This window comes from Otolemur garnettii, unplaced genomic scaffold, assembly GCF_000181295.1.
Source record: "Otolemur garnettii isolate 467f Iridium unplaced genomic scaffold, OtoGar3 scaffold00114, whole genome shotgun sequence".
NCBI lineage: Eukaryota > Metazoa > Chordata > Mammalia > Primates > Galagidae > Otolemur > Otolemur garnettii.
The window spans coordinates 6,922,134-6,929,860 of NW_003852509.1; positions in this window are offsets into that span (position 1 = coordinate 6,922,134).

Genomic DNA, 7,727 nt, shown 5'->3' on the forward strand with positions numbered 1-7,727 from the left:
AGTGCTGTAGCATCACAGCTCACAGCAACCTTGAACTCTTGGGCTTAAGAGATTCTCTTGCCTCAACCTCCTGAGTAGCTGGGACTACAGGCACCCGCCACAACACCCGGCTATTTTTTGTTGTTGCAGTTGTTTAGCTGGCCCCAGCCAAGTTCGAACCTGCCACTTTTGGGGTATGTGCTCGGTACATACCATGGTACATACCACATACAGTGGTTATGTGCTGGTGTCATAACCACTGTGCTAAGGGTGCCCAGATAGTGTGCCCTATAATCTTAAGATAACATTTGCAAAGTCACTGTTGGCAAAAACCTAGTATAAAAATAGTCAATAGTACAAGTCACATATTGGAGCCTGAAGGAGAAACTGATTGTACAGTGAGGATTGGGTTGGTTAGTTCCATAGTAAACTGAACTTGGTCTTGAGGAAAAAGATTTCACATTAGGATAATGTGAAACACATTAGCTATGAAACACATAGAGCTATGAAAAATACTGGACATGTTCATGGGTAATTGTCACAATTGGTCTGCAAGGCAAGCAGAAGGTAATTGGTTAGAGGAGGGCTGCGTGTGATGCTTGGCTTTTCTACCTCCATCTGCCTTTTGGTCAGATTGACCAGGTACCAGAATGGTGCCGTCTGAAATATCTGCCCTGGAGTTACTTGCATGCAATATATTTTTTTCCTTGAGTAGAAAATTGAAGGACATTTTTAGCATTTTTTTTTCTGCCCAATATTTTCTCCAAGAACATTTTTTCTTTTTTTTGTAGAGACAGAGTCTCACTTTATCACCCTTGATAGAGTGCTATGGTGTCACAGCTCACAGCAGCCTCCAACTCCTGGGCTTAGATGATTCTCTTGCCTCAGCCTCCCAAGTAGCTGGGACTACAGGCGCCACAACCCTCGGCTATTTTTTTGTTGCAATTTGGCTGGGGCCGGGTTTGAACCCGTCACCCTCAGTATATGGGGCTGGCACCCTACCCACTGAGCCACAGGTGCTGCCTGTCTCTAGGAACATTTTTAAACTTTTAGAAATAGTAAGTGGATTTGCTAAATTCATATTTACTTGTATGAAGACAAAATGTCTTCAGTTTCTTAGTAGATAAGTGCAATTATCACAACAGTCAATTTTAGATCATTTTGTCACTTCTGGGAAAAACTTATCTGCTCCCCTGCCCAAGCCTCAAACAACCACTAATCCACTTTCTGTCTTCATAGAATTTGTACTTTTGTATGGAATGGAATTGGCCTTCTGGGACTGGCTTCTTTTTACTTAGCATAATGTATTCAAAGTTATAGCATACGTTAGTACTTCCTTTTTATGGCCAAATAATATCCCATTGTATGGAGATACTACGCTATATTTATCAAGTGTCTTCAATTTACAAGTGCCAACCAACCCAGCCAAAACTTAATGTATTATTTTAGGAGAGCAAGAGGGTAAGAGCACAAAGTTAAGGAAAGTAAATCTGAGCTGGGCGTAGTGGCTCACACCTATAATCCTAGCACTCTGGGAGGCCAGGTGGATTGCTTGAGCAAGGCAGGTGGCAGAACAGCTTGAGCAAGAATGAGACCCCATCTGTAAAACAGCCAGGTATTGTGGCTGGTGCCTGTAGTCCCAGATACTTGGAAGGCTGAGGCAAGAGGATAGCTTGAGCCCAAGAGTTTGCTGTGAGCTATGATGCCACAGCACTCTACTGAAGACAACATAGTGAGACTCTATCTCAAAAAAAAAAAAATCTGAACCATTAGGATTTGTTTGCAAAACCTGACTAACAATGGTACAGTTCTCCATTATATAGAAGGAGAGTAGAATATTACACTATACTTTCAAATTATAGTAATTATATATCCACACACGTCCATTTCTGCTTGACCCCATGCAGCGTGCGATCTGAGGAGTTGGGGATCTAGCGTAGAGACAGTGCCTGACCCCAGACATGAGTAGAAACAATCTTCCTTCATCAGTTAGGGGAAGAGCAAAGTTTCGGTTTAGCAATTGAGAAATATTTAGCCTCAAACCGGCAGGAATTCAATCTGATGCCAGGCCAGTCTCAGAGGACTGAGGCAATGACTCAGAGAGGATGGGTGGGGTAGGGTTACCAAGAACTCTGGAGGAGTTGTTTGTGAGTGGAAGCCCTGCCCCAAGGGCACTCAGTGGTGAAGAAAGCAATTTGTTCTGGGAAAGCAGTTTAAGAGGAGAAATAGAGTGTGTTTTGTGTAGCCAACAGTTTATGAGGAAAGAGCTTGAGAGGCTAGTGGTAGATGTGGAAAAACGTGTTGAGAAATGTGGCTTGTAGGACTGCTTGGCTGGGCTTTGGGAGTAGCAGGAGGTTCTGTGCAGTGAGAGGCCACCAGAGGGGCTAAGAGAAGAGTCTTTGCTATAGCCACACAGGCTGTCCAGGAAATATCAATGTGAAAATAGATGCATACACGGCTGGATACTCTCTGGACAGTCCTCATGTACTCATGAACTTTCTCTCTCTCTCTCTCTCTATATATATATATAACATATAAATGTTATATATAGGTTATAAACATATAAAACATATCTAAAAAATATATATATATGTTTTACATTTATTTTAATTTAATTTTACTATTTTATTTTACTTTATTTTATTTTCTATTTTAAATAGACTCTCACTTTGGAGTACCAAGGCCTTAGTTTAGCTGACAATAAACCTCACAATAAAACTCCTGGGTTCAAGTGATCCTCTTGCTAATATTTCTGTTTTTAGTACAGATGAGGTCCTTCTCTTCTTGCTCAGGCTGGTCTTGAATTCCTGACTTCAAGTGATCCTCCCACCTTGGCATCTAAAAGTGCCTGTTTTACATTTTAAAAAATATTATAAGAGAACAAAAGTAACACATATGAGTGTGGAACAATTGGACAGTAAAACAAAAAACCAAGAAGAATCCATTATCTCCTCAGCCAGGATAAACATTGTTATCTGTCTTACTATGGATTTTTATATATTTGGAGACATTTTTTTTTTTGAGACAGAGGCTCACTCTGTCACCCAGGCTAAAGTGCCATGCATCATAGCTTACAGCAACCTCAAACTCTTGAACTCAAGTGATTCTCTTGCCTCAGCCTCCTAGGTAGCTGGGACTACCAGGACCCACTAGCTACAACACCCAGCTATTTTTAGAGATGAGGTCTCGCTCTTACTCAAGCTGGTCTTGAACTCCTGAGCTCAGGCAATCCATTAGCCTCAGCCTCCCAGAGTGCTAGGATTCTAGGTGCGAGCCACTGCACCCAGTCCAGCCATTTTTTAAATGTTCATTTGTCTCCAGTGTTTTACTTGGAAAATCTTTAAGCTTACGAAAGGTTGAAAGGATCATGTAACAAATGTTAGTGTACTTTTCACCAGTCCATCAATAGTTAACAGTTTGCTACACACACATTTTTCCCTGAGTCATCTGAAAATAAGTTGCCGACATCCTGTTGGTCCACTTTGGATACATCATCACATTTCTCTAAGAGTAAGGGCATTCTCTTAAATAACACATTCCATAATCTCATCTAAGATCAGTATTAATTCATTAAGAACTGTGTATGTCTCTTACTATGAATTGTATATGCTTTCCATTTTCTTATTTCCCTAGCTTTATTTATTTATTTATTTTTGCTACAGAGTTTCACTTTGATGCCCTTGGTAGAGTGCCCTGGCATCATAGCTTACAGCAACCTCAAACTCTTGGGCTTAGGCAATCTTCTTGCTTCAGCCTCCTGGATAGCTGGGACTACAGGCACCTGCCACAACACACAGCTATTTTTAGAGACGGCATCTTGCTCTTGCTCAGTCTGGTCTTGAGCTGAGCTCAAACTCCTGAGCTCAAGCAATTCACCAGCCTCAGACTCCCAGAGTACAAGGATTACAGGTGTGAGCCACCGCACTGGCTTCTAGCACTCATTTTTGAGAGTAGAACCTCGATTATATATCCGGCTAGTGAGGCCAAAGCATGTGTCTACTGAGGGAATAAGTAAAAGACTCTTCAAGAGCATGGGAACCTAGGAGCCTGCCAAAGGGCATCTCTGGGAGGAACCAAAGCCTCTTCCTTTCCCCTGAGCCTCATCTTTAAATAGAGTTCTCTTTATTGGTTACAAAGTTATATAATATCTTCCCATTTTAAAGTGGTTCTGTTTTTAAAGTAGTTTTATTTTAGATTAAATTCATATTTAGTATTTTATTGGGTGCACAGAGTGCCTGGGCTTTTGACCAGTATTCTGGAGTCTAGTTCCCCAACTTGTCTATGGGAGTAGGTTTTGGAAGTGAATAAATAATTTTCAGATGTTAGCATATAGGTTCATCTGGTCTTGTCAGGGCCTGACCAGCAATGCTCTGAATGAAATAGCCATTTGGGTTAACAATGGCTGGTAACACTCCTATGGCGGTCCCCTGAAAAGGAAAAGAAAAAGTCGTAAGAACACGATGCATCTGAAAAAATATCACATCTGAAAAAAAATGAGAGGTTAAAGGCACTTCTGTTATCCTTCCAGAAAACAGAGGTATGAAGAGTAGATATGAGGCCACCTTTGCTATCATGGAGCTGTACGGTTTATGGGAAACAAATATAAGGACAAAAACATTTTCAGCCTTAGCTTTTGTTTGCAAGTCACTCCACCACAATACTTCTCAACTCTAAAACTAGTGTTTGCCTCTGGTCTTTAGCAAAGTCTGGGTCAAAAGAGTAAGCTGAAGAGATCAGAAGGCCAAACAATTTAACACAATTACTGATGTTATTCTTAAAAATACTACAAGCACAATCACAATGGTCTCAGTACATATTGCTATAACTTTCAACTGAATATCCTGTGTCCAACGTTGACAATATAGAATTGAAGATCCAGTAGTAAACAAACAAGATGCCCTCTAAGCAGAGGTCACAATATCCATTTCTTCATTACAACTTACACCTATATGCCCCCCAGAAAAAATCCTTTTTAGAACAACCTATATAGTTATTTTATGCAGTTCTAACAAGTTCCTTAATATCATCTTGTCTTTGGACATATAGTATGTATGTTGGCATTAAACACTCTTCCTGCATTTTTACATGAAATCCCTCCACCCTGCACCTGGTCCAATGCTTCACATTCAGGGAATACATCCCCTCAATCAAATTCCATTATCTGTTCTTTATCACTATGCCAATAATTCTCAAAGGTTAGCACTCAGTAACATTAAGACCAACTGGAAGTCTTGTTAAATTAGATTTCTGATTAAATTCGCAGTAAAAGCAGAAATACACATTTCTTGGAGCTAGTAATCCTGGGACGGTATAGAAACCAATGTACTGCTATGCTCCTTAGATTACTTGCTTTCCTAAGCCAGGCTAGCAACCAATTAAGAACCTTTAAAGTTTATTAGAACCAGGAAAAAAAATGTGAAATTAGACAAGACTTTTAGAAAGCAATTTAAAAAATAAAAGCCTGGGTGGCATCTGTGGCTCAGTGAGTAGGGCGCCAGCCCCATATACCGGAGGTGGCGGATTCAAACCCAGCCCCCGTCAAAAATAAATAAATAAAAATAAAAGCCCAACCTGAGTGTCACTGTTTGTACTGCAAAGGGATCTAAACATCTCTAAAACAGAATTTATTTATTTATTTGTTTATTTATTTTTGAGACAGAGTCTCACTTTGCTGCCTTTGGTAGAGTGCTATGGTATCACAGCTCACAGCAACCTCAAACTCCTGGGCTTAAGCGATTCCCTTGCTTCAGTCTCCTAAATAGCTGGGACTACAGGTGCCCGACACAAAGCCCAGCTACTTTTTTTTTTTTTTGTAGTTGTCATTGTTTGGCAGGCCCAGGTTGGGTTCCAACCGGCTGGGAAAAGAATGTGCTCTAGTTTTGGAAACATTTCTATCTAAAGATTTTAATAATGTCAGCAGAAAAGTTTTAAGGTGTGCAACAATTATCATAACTGAGCTTAGAACTGGGTTTACCACTTTGTTCAGAGAAACAGAAAGCCATTGTCCCTCCCGAGAGCATATGAAATCCCAAGCAGCGTTGCAGATGCAACATTGTTTTAAAGTTCCCGCTTCCAAAAGGAATCCTTTCATACTCCCTCAAGGCCAACTCCGTATTCCGAGTGCGGGTGAGCTCGGGCGTCAAGCAGAGATGAGGCAAAGAGGATGGGACCCCTGTACAGTCACTACAGGCAATGCCCTCCCCGCTCTCGGACCTGCAGAGGGCACCCGAGAGGCGAGAGGCGAGATAGTGTCTTCAAGCCTGGCCCCGCCCCCCGCCCCCAGGAGGTACAGATGGCTGCCCCACAGCCCCCGCCCAGCCACAGGCGCCAGCGGCCCCGGGAAAAGGGGAAAGACTCCGCGCAGAGCGGACCAGGCCACCCGGAGGCCATTTGAGCACATCTTGTTTGTTGTTGTTGTAGTTGTCATTGTTGTTTTAGCTGGCCTGGGCTGGGTTTGAATTGCCAGCCTCAGTGTATGTGGCCGGCGCCCTACCGACTGAACTACCGGCGCCGCCCACTTGAACACATCTTTTTTTTTTTTTTTGCTGGGGCTGGGTTTGAACCAGCCACTGCCACCTCCGGCATATGGGGCAGCGCCCTACCCTTTTGAGCCACAAGCGCCACCCTCACTTGAGCACACCTTAACTGCGCTCCTCCACGCATTGCTCAGGGCTCCCTGCTTTCTTCCTATTCCCTTCCCTTCCTTCCCTCTGTCCTTCACCAAACCTTACTGGGCACCTGCTTTCTGCTAACTTCTGTATGAATGTCTGCCCAGCCAAATGAACTTGGTCTCAGAGCTCAAGAAAGTTCAGAAAAGGCTGCACGTTTCTCCTGGGAGAGTAGTCCTTTCCTTGGCTCTGTGAGCTGCCCTTTAGGAGCATCGGGCCCACAGGGCTGGCTTGTTGATTGGGTGCCTTACCAGGCAGAGTATTTGGGCTTCATATGGAAAAGGCCTTCTGCTCCTTGGACCACTAGATGCCTTGACTATCATCATTATGTGTCCAGAGAAGTAGACATAGTTTTTATGACAGCAAGCCCTGACATCCTGAAATTTTATTTTATTTATTTGTTTGTTTATTTTGGAGATAGAGTCTCACTTTGTTGCCCCCAGTAGAGTGCAGTGACGTCACAGCTCACAGCAACCTCCAGCTCCTGTGCTTAGGCGATTCTCTTGCCTCAGCTTCCCAAGTAGCTGGGACTACAGGTACAACCACAACACCTGGCTATTTTTAGAAGATCTGGACACTCTGGCTCAGGTTGGTCTGGAACCTGTGAGCTCAGGCAATCCACCCACCTTGGCCTTCCAGAGTGCTAGGATTACAGGCGTGAGCCATCATGCAGGGCCCGCATCCTGAAATTTTAACTTAGCTGTTCTTCCTGTGGGATACTTCTTGAGTAGAAAAAAATATCTGATTTATAATTTGAGGGGCATATGTGTCTACCTTCTTTCTTTCCTTCTTTTTTTTTGACACAGAGTCTTGTGATGTCACCCTCAGTAGAGTGCCATGTTGTCACACTCAAGGAACCTCAAACTCTTGGGCTTAAGCAATTCTCTTGCCTCAGACTTTCAAGTACCTGGGGTGATTTTTTTTGTTGTAGTTGTCATTGTTGTTTGGCAGGCCAGGGAGGGTTGGAACCTGCCAGCCCCTGTGTATGAGGCTGGCGCTCTAACTGCTGAGCGACAAGCGACAAGCCTCTTTCTTTCCTTTCCTTTTCTTTTTCTCTCTTTCCTCCCTCCCTCCCTCCCT